At 43.3% G+C, this 18,523-nt stretch overlaps 1 protein-coding gene and 1 long non-coding RNA gene across 2 annotated transcripts in view; one reads left to right on the plus strand and one right to left on the minus strand.

Annotated features, from left to right (window-relative positions):
* Nucleotides 1-18,523, minus strand: part of LOC113139869 (low affinity immunoglobulin gamma Fc region receptor II-like) — a 32,686-nt gene that overhangs the window by 7,884 nt on the left and 6,279 nt on the right. The gene's annotated exons all lie outside the window — the stretch shown is intronic.
* On the plus strand, nt 15,619-18,184 carry LOC113141830 (uncharacterized). Its single transcript, XR_003296829.2, has 4 exons — nt 15,619-15,745; nt 15,852-15,933; nt 17,322-17,657; nt 17,877-18,184. It is a non-coding gene; the product is annotated as an uncharacterized LOC113141830 (long non-coding RNA).

Consider the following 18,523-nt stretch of genomic DNA (forward strand, 5'->3'; position numbering starts at 1 on the left):
CACTTTAGCAGTCAGTAAATCCTACTGATGGAACCACCTCAGTTATTCTGACAGTATTAGTGTTGATGACAGCCTGTCTACATGTGTGGACTGTGTCTGGAATATTGTAGAAACCATTAGAAACGTCTTCTCTCCCCAACAGATCAACGTGTTTATTTGTCCTGAGAAAACAGGTTCAGGTGAGACAGTAAGAGCCGATGATAACACAACCCCAGCAGGTGGAAATAAACTTCACTGTTTTCCAGCTCGTCCATTTGACTCCATGCCCTGAATTAATGAACATGTGTTTGTGTTAGAGACCAGTATTCAGATTGTTGTTATTATCTGATTGTGTGTTACACATTTCTCTGTATGTGTGTCCTTTGTTTTCATCAGCAGAGACACACACACTGGTTGTACAATAAAGTGGGTTGTGACTGTGACGTTGTTGTGAGTCAGTTCAACAACATGTGGTGTCCAACAGGCTGTGAGCAGAGGGCCCACAGTAGAAACATGGGTCATGTTGTGTAGCTCAGTAAACACACAGACACACACACAGCAACACAAACAGCAGCTCCAATAAGTCCTTCCTGTGGGAACATGTTGAAGCTGATGGGTTTGGACCAGAAACTCTGGTAGATCCTGTTGAAACTCACCTGATGTTACCTGGATGCTGCTGAGCCGGTCTTAAACAAATCACAGTCACCTGACTGGTTACCAGGCAACAGCAGGTGAGTCACTTCAACACAAAGAGTTGAACTATAGTCAAACAGGAAGTGAACTTCCACTGGAAGTCGGTCACATGAGGAGACACTAAAGGCTGGTGGCATCAGCAGAGACTGTCCCTCCCAGATTATTGGTGTGTTCATCACTGACAGTCTGTGGCTTCCTTTAACTCATCCATCCATCATCTAGACCTGTTTAGTCCTAACCAGGGACCATGCATCTTTGTGTAGTTACAGTCCATCAGAGTCTCTGTTCCCTGAAACGTCTGGGAAAGTGAAACTTACATGTTTTATATATTTGAAAATGTTTTGCATTTAGTCAAATCCCAGTTGGACCTGGAGTGAGTCCAAACCGAGCCAGTTTCTGTGCAGACCAACAAAGTGAACTGTCTGTTGTTCAGTCTGTGACTTTTCCTGGAGCTGCTGTGACTCAGTGTCTGTGATGATGGAGCTGATTGTTCTGGAAACTTCACATTTCTCATTTTCTCCTTCTGGGACCTTAAAGAGACAAATCTCGTCTGAAGCGTCTGTGCTGCCCCCTGCTGCTTCTTAGGCTGCATTTTCTTCCAGTATGTGTTTGGGCTCCAATACAGACTTTGGCCACAAGGAGGCCTCAGGGCCCAGGTGAGACAGGTAGTTGTGACCTGCAGCCAGCCCTCACCTTCAGTGTGGGCGGAGCCAGGGAAACTGTGGTCCAGATCAGGTCCAGGCAGCAGCAGGAGGATGTGAAATGAGCCATGTTTGATTTCTGCGATTCAACTCAGCTGAACCATAAAGGCTGTGGACCTAAAAAAACACATTCAGTTTGATCTTGTGTTTTCCAGTCAACACAGATTTTGCTGCCCCCTGATGTTAAAGCAACACACAAAACTGGAACAGGGAAAACTTTCCTACTATCCCAAGATTCCTGGGTCCACAAGGACTGGGAAGTCTGGAAATGTGAGAGTGTTGACTGTAGGCCAATGTCTTCTCTCTTAAAGCTGGATCAGGACCCCCCTCAACAAAACAGGCACAGTACAGACACATTGGCACAGGAGACTGGAGTGTCTGATTATGAAATATGGAATGACTGAAATGTAGAAACACACCCAGCAGATGGTTCAGATAGTCTGAGGTTGTTTTATGTCTGTCCCACAGCAGAGAGGTGTGGATCAGTTAGACACAACCAAACAGGTACAAGTCAAATTTTCCATCTGACGCCTTTATGAAACCCACAGAACCACACGAGAACAACAACGAAATCAGACCAAAGTTTAATGATCCTGCAGAGAAACCAGATCGCTGCTGCAGCAGCAAGAACATGGTCCAAAAACCATCAATAAAATATAAATAACAGTAAAGTCACTGAGGACATTATCCACAAAACAGCTGGATTTTATCATCAGATTCTGTTAAACAGGCTCATATGAATCACAGTCTGACAAAACAAGTAACTTGATGTTGTCGTGCACCAAACTAAAACTGAAAGAGGCTGAGGGACTTAAAAATACTTTAACAGTTTCTTTAATCTTTGGTTTTAGGTTTTAGTTCCAGTGGTTTGTGCTGAAAAATGCATCTAAACGTTTCCAAAAATAAGAGACAACAACAACAAAACACACAACCTGTAAAATGTTTGAAAAAATGAATGGAGTCTGGTGAGAGAGTCTCTGGGCACCAGTTACAGACCAGCAGGACGTCAGTGGGTGGACTGGTGTCTGAAGGTGTGAAGGTCTGAAGGTCTACCTCAGTGGTGAGTAGATAACATTGGGCTCTGCCTGAAACTCTGAACACGCACGCACACACACAAACACACACACACACACACACACACACACACACACACACACAGTTCAAACCATATCCACCATCAGAGACAGCGTCCTAATGTGTCCTCACCTTCATTCATGTATTCAGTGTATCTGGGTCTGGTCTATGGGCCAGAGGCTCCTTTAACAAACTGGTGTCCAGTGAACTGTCCAGACTCCAGTCACTACTCACTGCACACGTCACTGTGAAGGCTGGACTGAGCCACTATCCACCTGTTCAACGTGCACATTAAGACCTGAATGATCCACATTTGGTTTTGCTGATTTTCTCTGACTTTGGTTCCAATTTGAGCTTCAGGTAGATGGAAACCAGACGACTGTCAGAGTGACCTCTGTTCTCATGGCACAGCACGTTTGGTATCACCACATTCACACTGAGCCTTTAAAGAACATTCCTGCTCTAATTAGATCTGAGCAGACAGAAACCTGTACAGATCCAGAATCTCCTCAGGAATGATGCCAAGGTCTTTAAGGCCAAACTTCAGCTGACTGACATTTTTATGCTCCTGTTCTTCTCTAAATGAACAGCCCAACATTTCTGGGAAAAACAGTAGTTTTAGTTTCAGACCTGAGGGGACACAAGGAAAACCAGTCTCATGTGTGTGTGAAGTCCAGAGCTGGAGTCAGGATGCAGTTAGCTTAGCTTAGCATAAAGACTGGGACCAGGGGGAAAGTGTTAGCCTGGCTCTGTCCACAGTTACCTCTGCTCCTGTTTGGTGCAATTGTAAATAGATGCAGATGCAGTTCTTCAAACATTTGCTGAGAAAAAGTGAGACTGAACAGAGGTGCAGAGAATTTAACAGAAACAGGAAAGTGGACGACCACAGAGCTGCTCACTGACACATTTCACCACATGATTCAAAACAAACAAACCTGTTGTCACACCATGTTCACAGAATCATCCCCCACAGTGGAACATGCTATAGTCAGAAACCAGACCAAGGTTCAGGGGAACCAGCAGAAAGAAGCTGCTGCTGTGGTTTAACATGCAGAGTTAAAAACTACAAAGTTATGAACAGTGTTTTTGGTCAGTGTGAGATGCAGAAAACAACCAGTTTTTCTGTCCAGGTAAAACTTCAAACATGTGAGATCTTGTAGAACATGATGCTCTGCTGCAGATGAAGTTACCCACAGTTTATAAAGTACTTCAAACTGGTCCAACTACTGCAGTAAAGTTCAAGCAATATTCATCAGATATACCAGTCAAACACTGACAGGGACCAGTACTTTTACTCTGATACTTGAAGTACATTTAGCTGATAATACTCAGAGGAGCAGCTGTACCTTGTTTCTTTGCTTTGGTGTCTCTGATGACGATTTGTCCATAAGTGACGTCTTCAGTTCTCACTGCTGAGTAGACTGGAGCTGGATCTCTGTCTGCACAGGGAGCACATGGAGGTCACATGACTCATGCTGCTGCTGTCAGTACTGCTGCTGTCTGTACTGTTGCTGTCGGTACTGTTGCTGTCAGTACTACTGCTGTCAGTAATGCTGATGTCTGTACTACTGTTAGTACACATACTACTCGTTTTACTGCAGCAGTCACTGTACAAACTGCTCATTGATGTCACTTATCAAACGGTTGTTGATGCAGTACAAGAACAGCAAATAACTACAGCAGCAAACAGCAGAGTACTACAAGTACTGCAGTATCATTTCCATGTGGACTGGTTTCTCTTCCATCCAACTACTTCCCAGCACTGACGGGGACTGACTGGACCTGAGTCTGAGCAGTGAACGGCTGCAGGACATCCTGCAAACTCCACATGTGAAGCTGAAGTCTAATCCAGATGTGAGTCTGGATTAGACTGGGGACACTGGGAGAACTGGAAAAGGTCCCAGAAACAGGGAGGAGTAAAGTAGTTGAAAGCTGAAGCTGAAATCCTGAAGGAAGCTCATTTCATTATCTGGATCCTGAACCATTAAAGCAACAGTCTGCACATGTTTGGAGATGTTGTGTTTGTGCACAGACACAGACGAGCAGCAGCTGAGTCTTTGTTCTGCTGTGAAGCTTCCTGCTCCATGTTCAGCTGAAGCTTTGGTCCCAAACAGGAACCTGGACGACCACAGAGCTGTGAGCTTCTGTTAGCGGCTTCACCACTGGCTCAACTACACACTGACTGACACGCAAAGCTCAACACACACTGTGTGAGACCAGAATAGAACAACAGGATTGAAGAGAAGCTTCAGGCTGGTTCACCAACATCACAACACTGATGCAGATGCAGTGACTGGTTCAAACCACAGAGACTGTAAAAGCATCTACTTCTGTTTCTGAAGCAAAAAGAAGCAAACACACATTAAACATGAGCCTTTCTGCAAATGTTCAAGCTCAGTTTCTTCTTTTTATTCTACAAACTTTGTGTGTTTGGAACATCAGACTCTTTAGGTCTAAACTGAGACAGAAACTTGTTAGTCAGGACTAAAAATAAAGTCTCTGCTGTTTGAAATGTCAGAAGACGTGAGAGGAAAGAACAAGTGAGGGAGTCGAGAGAAGTTTGAGCTGCAGCTGCAGGACAGAAACTAAACTAAACCTCCAGACTAAATGTTTGTCCAGAAATTCTCTCTCATGTCGTCACTTTGACGTCCATCTTATTAAAAATCCTCAGTCTGTAAAATCTCCTTTCTCTCTGAGGACGTTCCCTGTGTCTAAGAACAGACTCTTATTTTCCTTTCTGATGTCTCCACTTTCTAAAAACACAAAAACCAACAGCTTCTCTCACTTTATGAAAGTGTCCTAAAGGTTCCAACAGGTTCCAAACCAACAGAAACAGGAAATAGAAACCTCACCTCTGCTCCGTCTGCTCCTCTGCTCTTTTTGATTGAATGTGTTGACCTCACTGTACGTGATGGGATGTTCTCCAGCGTCATCTTCAGCAGCTGCAGGGAACCAAGATAAATAATAATGAACTGTGATGAGGAACCATTTGTCAGTGGATAATAAGCAGGAACATGCACAGACACAGGATGGAGAGAAAAATACAGCTGTGATGATCTGGAGAACATCTGTATAAAGGTTTGAAATCCAGAAGTTTGTGTCTGACCTTTAGGTTTCCTCTGAACATGTCGTCTCACCAGTAGAACCAGCAACACCAGGAGAACCAGACCACAGACTGATGCTACAGGCAGCAACACATAGAGAAGAGGAGGAGGAGGAGGAGGAGGAGGAGGAGGAGGTGCAGGTGCAGTGGTTGGTGCAGGTGCAGTGGTTGGTTTCTCTAAAACGAAGCAGAAATAATGATGAAAACCATCAAAGGTCAAAGCTTCAGTGATTTAGCTGCTCAGTGAAAAATGAGATGAAACAGAAACTGGAGTTTCTTCTTCTTCTGATCTTCTCCAACACATTGAACATGAATGAAGCTGCTGATTGTAAAGTTGAGAGAACGACGACGCCGATCAGAGCAGGAACCTGTTAACATCAGCACACACACATCCACTGATTCAATGAGGAGTCTGTGACCTCTGACCTGTGACAGAGATCCAGCTGGGTGGAGACTCTCCATGGCCCCTGATGTTACACCTGTAGACGCCTTCATCGGCCTTGGAAACATGGAGGATGGTCACGTGACCCGTAGGCCGATCGATGATGAGGGAGCCGTGTTTATAGAAATCGGCCGGGAGGTCGGAGGATGTCTGGGTTCTACAGATCAGGGTGATGTTTTCTCCCTCCATCACAGGGAGGACAGGACTCTGCAGGATAACTGCTCCACCTCAACACAGAGACAAACTACAGCATTTCATCCATTTCCACACAGCTTCATCAATACTAACTCCACAGGCTCATCTTACCACTGACAGTGATGTTGATGCTCTGACTGGTTGCTCCCTCTCTGGACTCACACCAGTAAACTCCACTGTCTGATGGGTAGAGGTCACTGATGGTGCAGGAAGAACCAGCTGATGTTCCCCAGCCAGCTCCACACTGAGTCCTCTGTCGTCTGGTTGTGTTCCTCCTCAGGGTCCATCCAGCAGAGCTGTCGTCCTCCTCACAGCTCAGAGACAAAGAGTCTCCTTTAAAAAACTGGGAGCTGCTGGGACTCAGAGTCAGACGAGCTGTTCAACAACAACAACAACAACAACCTTAGTCTGTTAGTCTCTTAGTTCCTGCAGCTGAAAAAGTGTTTTAAAGCTGCAGCTGCTGAGTGAAGATCTTCATGTGTGTTTGGTGGATCAGACAGTTTCTCACAGCAGTGAGTTAAATTATCTAAAGGTTGAGTCATGACAACTGGACTTTCAGTTTTAAGCTCGAAACGTTTCACCACCCAGTCGTTAGTCGTTAGATACACCATCCTGAGTTGGGGCGTGGATGTGGGAGATTGAGCCTCTGAGATCAGACACATCATGTGTCAGATCAGACCTCAATTCAAAGAAAATGACATATTTTGTGTTTTTTTCCTCTTAGGTCTCTGAGCTGTTGGTCAGAACTCACTGTTTTATAAATAATAATTACAGACCAGGATCAAAACCAGGATTAGCCCAAGATCAGATCAGACCAGGACCAGGATCAGACCAAGACCAAACCAGAGCCAGACCAGAATGAGACCAGTATCGGGCCAGGATCAGAGTCTGACGGTCTGCACCATTTCTCAGTAAACTGATAAAACAAATTAAACTTCATGTTTTAAAATGTAGGATTTGTGTTAGTCTGAGTCAACCCTGATGACATCATCAGACAACAACAGGTTTTCCAGACCAGGGTCGGACCAGGATCAGGGCTCTGACAGACAATCAGGACCAGCTGTCTGGCCTCCATGTGTAAAGTCAGATGATCAGAGAAGCTCACTGACCTTGGTCTGTTGTGCAGCTCAGCACTGACAGCAAAGCTGCAGAGAAATGAGAGTCAGGTCAGTGTGAGGTTTAACATGGAGCAGAGACACAACTTTAACAATCACACACCAGATATTTACTGTCATTTATTATGAACAACAACAACAACAAGACAAAGATCATCCATCATTTTTAGATGTGAGTTTTTAATCAGTTCAGTTGATTCTCCAAACTGTTTCTATGAATGAACAGGAAGTGATGATAGTCTAAGAATAATAAAGATAATAATCATGGTGAGAACAGATTATTGTTGCCTGGAACTAAAAGAATCTTTCTGCATTAAGTTAATGAGTCAAAGAAATTTCTTCAAATGATGTTTTGTTCATTTTTCCTGCTGGTTTTCAAAAACCACCTCAGTGGATCAATGAACTAAAAACAGTAATCGATAAAACCTGATCCAGTCTAAGGTCTGACTGACACCAACATCCAACAGTCCTTTAATTCTTCCTCACAGATCAGTGTTAGTTTAACAGATTATTTGTTGATATTGATCATCAATGATCTGAACCATATTGATCTATTGATTTGGATCAAAGTCTATGTTCCAGGTGAAGTCTCAGCTTCTCACTGATCAATATTTCATGGACTGATGAGGGTTTTTCTGGCTGTTTGTTGTATTTCCCTCCAAACTAAAGTGGCTGTGTATTTTCTTTCAGCTGCCTGATCTTAAACCTCCCTCGGTTCGGTCCTGGCCTTTCATTAGTATCTGACTACAGTCCTACTGAGCTGCTCTAAAACAGAAGCTGGATCATTCAGACCAACAGACTGTACTTACAGAGCAGCAGCTGCAGAGATGTTTGGTCCATGGCCCCACTGATGCTATGAGACCAGCCTGAGTCTGGTCTCAGCAGTTAATCCCACTTCCTTCTTCTGTAGCTGACGACGGTGGCCTGTAGTTCTTGATGGGGTTGGTTTATAGCAGCAGCAGCAGCAGACGCCTCCTTCACTTTATATCATTACTACGTTATTTATATATAGTAATGATATAGTCAATATGTGAGAGAAGACTTTCAGCTTTAAGTTAAGGGGTTTGACAAAAGTGTAACATGAACATTTAGGAGTCACAGCCATTTTATACACCAGCCTTATGTTTGATGGGTCGTCAATGAAGGACACATGGCTGACAAGCAGTTTCATGGCCCAGTTCCCTCATCAGTCCAGGATCAACCAGGCAGATTATAGATCTGGTCACCCCAGCCCATGTGTAATCACATACACCAATCAGCCATCAGACTGACAGATAAAGTGAATAACACTGATTATCTTGTTACTGTGGCACCTGCCAGGGTGTCGGGCATATTAAGCAGCAGGTGAACGCAGTGTGGGGTGACTGGATGACTGGGTCAGACCATCTCTGGTTTTTCTTCATGGGACAGGGGGACTGCTGGCCTGCATATAGAAGAGATCACCTCTCCTACAGTGTTTCTGGCCCCTAGTGGTTGGCAGCTGTCATCACACCCAGAGTCAAATAAATGGAATAAATTATATGATCCTGATTTCAGGTCTCAGGACTTTTGCAGCTGTTGTTCTGTTTATTTCCAGTTATTATTCTATTATTTTCTGCCTGAGTCTCTGAGTTTCAGAGTTTTTGTTTATACCCTCATCCCAGACAAACAGATCCTTATGGTCCCAACATCATAGGTATGATGGTACCACAGTCCTGCCCTGACCTTAGGGACCATGAAGGTGTCAGGTACTGCAGTGAGTCCTCATGGTGGTTGTGTTGGGCTGTAGTTGGACATAAATCACCTTGTATGTCTCAGTCTGCATCAAACTGAGAGTCTGCTGACAAACTGGGATAACAAACTGGGGGACTGACCTTCTGTCCGGGTCTGGGCACCCTCCTGGGGACTACACCCACATAGAGACCAGGTCAGGCTGTTGGACTCTGCAAAAAGGATCTGTGACGTGGAACAGTTTTTCTTCATGGGACAGAGGGACTGCTGGCCTGCACATAGAAGAGATCACCTCTCCTACAGTGTTTATGGCCCCTAGTGGTTGGCAGCTGTCATCACACCCTGAGTCAAATAAATGACTGCAGCTTCCTGTTTCTAGGAGAACTCAGTACAGAGAAACATCAGTCAACTGTAAAAGTCTCAGCCTCAGGTCTTTATCAGGGGTTTGGACCCTGGTCTATAGACCCGCAGCTCTGCTCATCAGCTGAACTGTGGTTTCTTACATTAGACATGAAGAATCAGTTGTGGTTCTGACACTGATCGGATCACTGTGTGGTCCTAACTGAGTCTCTGCTGCCATCTGCACCTGAGTCCAAAGTCCACTGGAGCACCTGCTCCCTCTGGGAACAAACGTGATGATGTGGTGAGGTCCCTCACAGCTTCACCTGTTCCCAGTCCAGAGTCAGTAGGTTGTGTCAGTGGCTGCAGCGGTTCACAGAGCTGGACTCCAGCTTCTGGCAGAAACAGGGATCCTGGAGACCTGATCTCTCTGCAGGGTCCAACAGTCCCAGGGTCTCTGTTCACCAAGTGTGCATGTGCTCCCCCTGCAGGGAAACCAACTGAGGACAGCAGAGATCACTGCAGCAGCAAAGTGTGGTCCTGGTTCAGATCCTCCAGGTTTCCTGTCCCTGGACCACATGGACATGAGTTCACACCCTGAGCTGACTGAAGCAGACTGCACTGCAATAAACATCTATAGACACACAGGCCCAAGGAAACTGTGTGTGTGATGGATCATATGTGGCTCAGTGACTTTATAACGTCCCATCATCATCATCATCATCATCATCATCATCATCATCATCATCATCATCATCATCATCATCATCATCATCATCATCATCATCATCATCATCATCATCATCATCATCATCATCATCATCATCATCATCACCGTCATCATCATCAAGCTGCATGTTCAGCTCAGGTGTTTCCTGGAAACGTCAATCTCAGATCCAGTCAAACTGCTCCAGAGTCAGTCACATACTGGTTTTAGATCAGAACCAGGTTTTAGATCAGAACCAGGTTCAGGTTTACCTGTGATAGTTCACCTTTGAGGAGGCTTTGAGCTAAATGTAAACATCAACATGCTAACATGCTAATGTTTAGCACCTGTAGTGTATTCACTCAGTCAGATTAGCATGCTAACATACTAACATTTGCTAACCAGCAGCAAACGCAAGATATAAGAAAAGATCAGAAAAACCTTTATTTGTCCCACAATGAGGAAATTGTCTTGTTGACAACAGCAAAGTCCAAAACCACAGCAGAGAGCCAGAAGGAGCAAAGATGTGAGATAAATAAGAATGTAAAAATATTATAAAACACTAAGTGGAATAAAAGTATGAAGCTACAAAAACTCTAAGTGTGTCCAATATGTGCCTATGGGTATGTCCAGTATATGGACATCTATGGATAAATAAATAAATAGCAGGTAAAGTGACTACAGTTTATTGCTCTGATGGGATTCACCTTATAATAGAGTGTTGGACATGATCACAGCAGATGGATGACACATGGACAGTGTTAGTCTGATCATGGTAGAGTCTGACAGCAGGAAGGAAAGACCTGTGGACTCTGAATGAGTCATAGAAGGTCCTCAGGAGTGCCCCCTTCACCCCAAAAGTCTCCTTAGGAGGTAGAGCCGGCTCTGGTCCTTCCTGTGTTATGAGTCCAGTCCAGTTTGTTGTTCAGGTGAACACCCAGGTACTTATAAGAGTCCACTCTCTCAGTGTCCATTCCCTGGATGTTCACTGACAAGGGGAGAGTAGACCGACGTCTGTGGAAGTCCACCACCACCTCCTTGGTCTTCAGTTATGTCCAAGTTTGGACTTAAAGCTTCAGAAGCAGAAAATCAATGCAGACACTTCTTAAATTGACTCAGTGACTTGTTGTGTTATTGGAGCTTGTTTGATGACAGAGGCTGGACTCACATAATATTAGATTAGATTCAACTTTATTGTCACTGCACATAGTTACAAGGCAACGAAATACAGTTGGCATCTAACCAGAATAATATATACAGATATATAATCTGTATATATATAAATATACAGATATACAAAAAAAGGATATAAATAAAAGCTTTATATAAATTGAATTGACAGAATATATATATATATGTATGGTGTGTGTGTATATGTATGTGTATATATATGAATGTGCAGAAATGAGCGGATCGAGCGCACTGCCTCTCCCAGCAGACCGCCGGTGCGAGTGACCGTCAGCCGGCAAGAGGTCGAATTTCTCCCGGCTCACCGGGAGCCCTTCAAACGAGAGCAGGATTCAGAGCTGGAAAGCTGAGGTGGGGGATTTTTTTCAGGTTAACGTTTGTCGATCAGACAGACACTGAAACACTTTACATCTCCATGGTAACCAGAGCAGCAGTTGTAAACACAGACACACATATGAAGACATTAACAAATATATTCAACTACACACACACCATTGCACACACCCGTGGAGACACACAGACCAGCAAACCTGCACATTTATTGTTGTAAATTTTCAGTTGACAGGACTAGCAAAGCTGAGGTGGGGGATTTTGTAAATGACTCCAGAGGCCACAGTTTGGACCGAAAACACTCATTTTTCACACCATCACAGTAAAAAAACTCTTGTTTTTTTCCAAAGGATTTATTCAATACCAAGGTCAAACCGTGGTTCCAGTCACTGCACTGGGAGCCCATTAAGTGAGAGCAGAATTTGCACCTGGAAAGGTGAGGTGTGGGATTTTGTTACCTGCTGCAGAGGGTACATCTCTGGGACCACTGTCCTACAGGCACACACAGACACACAAATGCAGGATGGCAGCAGCAGAGGCTTAAGTGCATCTTCCAGTATGCATCTGTCAATGAAATAGAATGGTGGCTCTCGCTCATCGTCAGGGCAACAGTGTGAAAAATAGAGTATGACTCTGATTGACTTTTTTGATCATCACGCCCTAAAAGATTTTTTAAGCCAAGTTTGGTACATTTCTGACAAACTAAATTTTGGATCTCTATGTAATTTCATCCCTCAGTACAGCTCTCCATAGGAAAACAATTGTGGGTGTCTGTCATCTCCAAGGCAACAGTGTGGAAAATAATGCATAGGTTCATTTGGCTTTTTTGATCGAGACGGCCTAAAGGATTTTTGTACCAAATTTGGTGCAGTTCTGCCAAACTAAAATGTGGCTCTCCATGCAAACTTGAAAGCCCTTACAAAGGGGGCACCACTGCGCCTATAGTGACTTTGTTCGATCATGTGGGTTCAGGCTCGTGGGGAGTGTAAGTGAGTAAAATATGACAACACAGCAGCTGCAGATATTGCTACAGCATTTGCATCTTTAAGTGTAAAACTCTTAGGAAATCAATGGTGAATCTGGGTCATCGCCACGGCAACAGCGTGGAAAATAGAGCATGTGTCTGATTGGCTTTTTTGATCAGGATGCCCTAAAGGATTTTTGTACCGAATTTGGTAAAGTTCTGACAAACTACATTTTGGATCTCCATTCAAATGTTTGCAAATTTTCAAAATGTTATACACAGGGCGCTATAGCGCCTACTATGATTTTGTTCAATCACCTGGATTCAGGCCCCCAGGGTCTACAATTCATCAATTGGTCAGATTCAAATCCGACAAAGTGTGTGCGAGTTATCACACCTCGAAGGTGCCAAAAACATACGTCAACTTGCAAAACAGTAAAAATTAATTATGAAATCTGGATAACTTTTGCAGCCCCTCTGGTACAGAGGAGGCTGACCAAAAATGAGCTAATTCCCAAGGAGGAGTTCGTTCAACATTGAGGTGAGCAAAATCAACGAACTCAATGACCTCAAGATAAACTCCCAGCTGGTGGACTTCCTGTTGGTCGCACGACCTCGACATGATAAGCTTTTTTGCTTGGCCTGACATGTAGACTAAACAGGCCAAAGCAGGTGACTGTACGATGAAAAAAATGTCAGTGGGGCCTCCGATAGCTGCAATGTATTTTCACTTTTGGTTCGTTTATGAAATCTATAAAATATAAAAATTTCACGCGATTCTGATTTCTGGGCAAATTTTGGTGAGTTTTCACACATGTTCAGGGGGTCAAATTAGAGGTTATTTTGGCAGAAGAAGAAAAATAACGATCAAAAATAATAATCCTAACTATTTCAAGGTCCACGCCCACCCGGCAACCACATCATATACATTTTCCCAAAAGGTCTCGTGCATCCCCACGTCATGGTGGGGTGTGGGTCAACGCTAGACGCTGCCTAAAGCCGTCCCTTGCACGTTGAGCAATTATAATAGTCCCTGCTCGGGCCTAAATATACAGGAACTATATGTAGATGAATGTACAGTTTATGCAATAGTGTGAATCTTTATATATGGATGTATATGCAGGGAGTATACATATACACACATATATATATAATATAATACGTATATTAGTATACATTCTATGTGCAGATATACAGTTGAATGGACAGAGATATATTACATCACTGCTGTAGGGGGGTGTCACTGTCCATGTAAGGGGGTTAGTGAAATTGAGGTAATTGTGGGGTAAAAACTGTTCCTCAGCCTGTTGAGAATATTAATATTAGAGAAGAAGAAAACACAATAGTCAGCAGTCAGTAAAATAAACAGTCAGTAACTGTCCAGCTGACCCTACAGAGGACACGATACCAAGGCTCAGATAATCACATGATGCTGGATGGTCAACTGTATACAGTACACATACTCAAGAAATACTACTAATACTACATCAACATCTACATCTACATCGGGGAGCTCAGTGCACCGATGGTCCTCGGGCAGTCTAGGCCTATATCAGCATAACTAAGGGATGGTTCAGGGTTGCCTGAAGCCAGCCCTAACTATATGCTTTGTCAAAGAGGAAGGTTTTAAGTCTAGCCTTAAAAGTACAGAGAGTGTCTGCCTCCTGAACCCAGGCTGGGAGCTGGTTCCACAGGAGAGGAGCTTGATAGCTAAAGGCTCTGCCTCCCATTCTGCTTTTGAGAACTCTGGGAACCACAAGTAGACCTGCACTCTGCGAGCGAAGTGGTCTGTTGGGATAATATGGTACTATGAGGTCTTTAAGGTATGAAGGAGCTTGATTATGAAGGGATTTGTATGTGAGAAGAAGGATTTTAAATTCTATTCTATATTTTACAGGGAGCCAATGAAGAGAAGCCAATATAGGAGAAATATGATCTCTCTTGCTAGTTCCTGTCACGACTCTGGCTGTGGCAATCTGGATTAATTGGAGGCTTTTTATGGAGATATTGGGACATCCAGTTAGTAATGAGTTACAGTAATCTAGCCTTGAGGTAACAAATGCATGGACTAGTTTTTCTGCATCATTTTGAGACAGGATGTTTGGTTTGTGTTAACAGGTTTAATAGATAGATATAACTGAGTGTCATCTGCATAGCAGTGGTAATTAATAGAGTGCTTCCTAATGACATATCCTAAAGGAAGCATGTACAGGGTGAACAGAATCGGTCCTAGCACGGAGCCTTGTGGAACTCCATAACTAACTTTTGTTCGTGTGGAAGGTTCATCATGGACATGAACAAACTGGAATCTGTCCGATAAATAGGATTGGAACCACTTTAACACTGTTCCTCTGATCACATGCTCCAGTCTCTATAGTAAGATGTTGTGGTCAATGGTGTCGAATGCTGCACTAAGGTCTAGGAGGACAAGTATCGAAACAAGTCCATTATCTGAGGCTAAGAGAAGATCGTTGGTAACTTTCAACAGTGCTGTTTCTGTACTATGATGTGCTCTAAATCCTGATTGAAAATCTTCAAATAGTTATACTATACTATAGTCCTGGACAAATAAATACTATACTATATACAATACACATACTCAATAAATACTACTAATACTACTTAAATACTATATACAATACACATAACTCAATAAATACTACTAATACTACATCAATACTATATACAATACACATAACTCAATAAATACTACTAATACTACATCAATACTATATACAATACACATACTCAATAAATACTACTAATACTACATCAATACTATATACAATACACATAACTCAAGAAATACTACTAATACTACTTAAATACTATATACAATACACATAACTCAATAAATACTACTAATACTACATCAATACTATATACAATACACATACTCAATAAATACTACTAATACTACTTAAATACTATATACAATACACATAACTCAATAAATACTACTAATACTACATCAATACTATATACAATACACATACTCAATAAATACTACTAATACTACTTAAATACTATATACAATACACATAACTCAATAAATACTACTAATACTACATCAATACTATATATGTGTATAAGTTATGTCTGTGTGTTTGATGTGTGTCGCATGTCTCTGACGTCACGTGGTGAAACAACTCTTCTTCCGGGTGGGGGTGGTTCAGCGTTACTGCTCCACAGTTTGTTGGAAACAGGTGAAATCCAGCTTTAAATATTATATTTAGGTTTGTTTACAGTAAAGCTCAGTAAATACCAGCATCCTTGGAAATAACTCCAAGTGCCGTAACTGTTCTTCAACAGGAACCGACGCCAGAAGAGAAAATGTTCGATAACAAACCTGCGTCCCTGCTGAGTCTTTGTTTCCTGGTCTGTGTGACTGAAGGTGAGTCCTGTTTCTGGACTGGTTTTCAACTGAAGACTGAGTCAGTTCATTGAAACGTTGTTATTGTTGTTGTGGACTCTGAGCTGTTGTTGCTGCGACACTCGCCTTCAATGAGGACGCAGCAGATTGTTTTATCGTTTCTACGACAGCAGGACGTCCCACAGACAAACAGCCAAACGCTTTGACACCTTATACAGTCCAGCACTGACTGACATCAGGTCTGGTTTTCTTATTTATGGCCAAAGGAGACCAAACCAGCTGCTCCTGTTCCACAACCAGCCTTAACAAACTGACCCAGACTAAGCCCAGATAAGGTCCATCAGTGACCCAGTAGGTCTGGACTTTCATCTCTACGTCCAACAGAACCAAACATGGGGCTACACTGGCAGCTCAGAACACCAGACTCCTATAGAGGCTTTTTGAAACCGTCATGGTCCGACACAGTCCTCTGTGAGGAACCATAGACAAGCAGCAACAGAAAGCAGGAAACCCAAACCTGTGGACCCCCCTGTGGTCCAGTATGTCCCTGTCATCAGACAGGACATGTGTGATAGAAACACACTTGTTAGATTAAATAGAACAAACCTGGAAATCTGTTGTTCCTCAGTGTGAGAACGAAAGAAAAGAAAAGATCCATGTTCTGGTTTGTCCTGCTGAGAGCAGATATTTGATCAAATGTCAAAACTAATAATCCACATGTTGTTTTTAAAATACAAACAGAAAAACAATTTTAAGTCCAGCTCCTGTTTGTTTTGTTGGTGGAAGGAAAAAAGCAGCTCCTGTTTCCACTTCTGCTCTTCTGTAAACCAGGAATGTAGTCCGGTCACAGACAGCAGCTGAATTTATAGACTCCACCTGACTTCCTGTTGTCACAGGGACACACCTGCAGGACTCACAGAAACCAGTCCGCCTCAGGTTTGTTGTAGAAACAAACATGTTCCCTGCAACAAATGAATGTGTCTAATGAAAATCACTGGTTGACACAGTAACGTCCGACACTATGAGACCTCAGAGCTTCAGCGCCTGATTGTGTCCAGCTCAGCCCAGGACGAGGTCGAGTCTCCTCAGCTAAACAAAGATCTGATTTTCATACGTCTCCAGTGTGAGCCCAGTGTCACTGCAGAGATCAGGCTCCGTTTAAACTGAGTCCACTGGAAAATCAGATGGAGTTCAACACTTCAACATGTTTGTCAGTCTGACTTTGGATCTGTCAGAGCTCTGAACAGGGTTTTGGATTTTAGCCTGATGGAGGATCTGAATCCTTCCTGTCCAACCACAGTCCCACTTTGGAGGAACACACATCAGGAATAACTTCATCATCTTTGCTCAGGCTGTAAACACATTTCTTTGTATTTAGGCTGCTCTCTGTCTGTTCCTCTGTTCTTCAGGTCAGAGAACCATCACAGCTGAACCTGGACAGAACGTCACTCTGACATGTCGAGCTCCCAGCAGCTAAAAGATCTTAGCTCTACAGTGGACCAGACCTGATCTGGGTTCAGAATATGTGTTCTTGTACCGGGACAATCAGTCTGATCCAGACAGCCAGCATCCATCTTTTAAGGAGCGGGTGGAGCTGAAGGACTCACAGATGAAGGATGGAGACGTGTCTGTGACTCTGAAGAATGTGACGTTTAACGACACTGGGACATACGAGTGTCGTGTCTTCCAGGGTCAATCAAAAGCACCTGAACTCATCAGCATCGTCCACCTGAGAGTCTCAGCAGGTGAGTGTGTGTTTGTCTGAGCAGCAGAGCTGAAGCTGCTTCCTGGTTGTTGATGTGAGACCAGATGTTTGTGTTTTCTCCAGATGTTGTTGATGAGACTTTGTAGAAAACAGCTGGATGAGTGATGTGGTCAAAGTGCAGGAGATAATGTCTGACAGGAGTTTGTTCTGTTCTTCAGTCATCACCTACCTGACACCTCACACCTGTTCTCTCCTGCAGGTCATGGACGTGTTGGACTGGCTGTGGGTCTGACAGTTGTTGCTGCTCTTCTTCTTGTTGCTGCTGTTGTTGGTTTTATGTTCTATAGAAAACATCGATGTCAAAGATCCAAAGAGCAGGATTCAGTCCAGCAGCCTGTTGATGAAGAACATCTGTCCAACATCTGCTGTGAATCCTAAATGGACAATGGACTGTATGTTTTTGTAGCTTTATCATTTTATTCCACTTAGTATTTTTGGCACCTGCTGTGTACTTGTACTTTGCTGTTACTACAATGCAGTTTTCCCACGGTGGGACAGATGAAGGTTTTCTGATCCTAACTTGTCCTATGAACATGTCCCTTAGAGTCAAACCATTGGACAGTCAGTGTGTGACAAACCAGTGTCTCCAGTCTCACTGTCAGGAGGTCCAGTGGGTCCAGGACTGAACATAAATCAAGTCCAGGCTACTGTTAGAGGAGCTTCAGGTTCTCTAAACCTTATAGCCTGTTTATTTCATCTTGTATTAGTCCAGACTTGGTCCCAGCAGCTCACTGACTATCAGCCCACAACAAGTTCTAAGGTCGACTGTATTTCTGATGGTGTCTAGATGTTGGACACTATTTCATATGTCCACAGATTAAACTGAGGGACCACTTTAGCAGTCAG

Source organism: Mastacembelus armatus, chromosome 18, assembly GCF_900324485.2.
Source record: "Mastacembelus armatus chromosome 18, fMasArm1.2, whole genome shotgun sequence".
Classification (NCBI taxonomy): Eukaryota; Metazoa; Chordata; class Actinopteri; order Synbranchiformes; family Mastacembelidae; genus Mastacembelus; species Mastacembelus armatus.